Raw genomic sequence first — 1,016 nt, 5'->3', positions numbered from 1 at the left:
TTTTGGCCATTCATACGTCATGTTTAGAGAGTTGTCTAGTCAGCTTATTTGCCCATTTTTTAAATTGGATTTTTCCTACTTCTGTGGGTGAGCTGCTTGAGCTCCCTACATATTCTAGTACTCAGTCACTTTTCTGCAACGTAGCTTGCAAATATGTCTTCCCATCCTGTGAGTTGTTTCTTCACTCTATTTATTGTCTCCTTTGCTTTGCAGAAGCTTTTTGGTTTGACATGGTCCCACTCGTCTGTTTTTGGGATTGTTGCCTATAGGCAACTTTAGGGATTTTATTTAAGAAATCATTACTGGGCTGGCAGGTGGTGTGGTGGTTAAGGGCACTGGATTCCCACATGGCTGACCATGGTTCAAGTCCTGGGCTTGGTGGCTTGCTTTCTCACTTTCCCTTTCTCGCCCTCTGGTCAAATGAAAAAATAATAATAACAAATGGAATTAAATAAATAAATATTTTCAGAAAAGGAAGAACCCATCACCTACTCCGTTGTCTTCAAGAGCGTCCCCTGGGTTTTCCACCAGTAGTTTTGTAGTTTGAGGCTTTACTTTTATTTTTAGAGAATTATTTATTTAATTTTATTTATTTATTATTATTATTATTATTATTATTATTATTGAGAGAGAAAGAGATAGTGAGAAAGCAAGCTGCCAGGTCCAGGCCTCAAACCATGGTTAGCCACATGGGAGTTCAGCACCTCAACCACCATGCTACCTGCTGGTCCTAAGTCTTTACACTTTAATCTTTGATCCATTTTGAGTTGATTTTTGTTTAAGGTAAGAGAGTGGGATCCAGTTTAATTTTTCTGCACGAGGATATTCAGTTCTTCCAGCATGGTTTACCAGAAAGATTTTCTTTCCTCCACTGCATTGTCAAAAATACAAAACAGGGACCAGCAGTTAGCGTAATAGCTGTGTCGCTGGACTCCCACATAGTCGACCGCAGTTCAAGTCCCGGACCCGGTGGCTTAAACTCACACCGGCGTGTGTGCATGCGTGCCCAAGATTCC

The sequence above is a fragment of the Tupaia chinensis genome, unplaced genomic scaffold (genome assembly GCF_000334495.1).
Source record: "Tupaia chinensis unplaced genomic scaffold, TupChi_1.0 Scaffold000287_1, whole genome shotgun sequence".
Taxonomy (NCBI): Eukaryota; Metazoa; Chordata; class Mammalia; order Scandentia; family Tupaiidae; genus Tupaia; species Tupaia belangeri.
The sequence above is the reverse complement of the archived record's forward strand: the minus strand, read 5'-3'. Positions refer to the sequence as shown.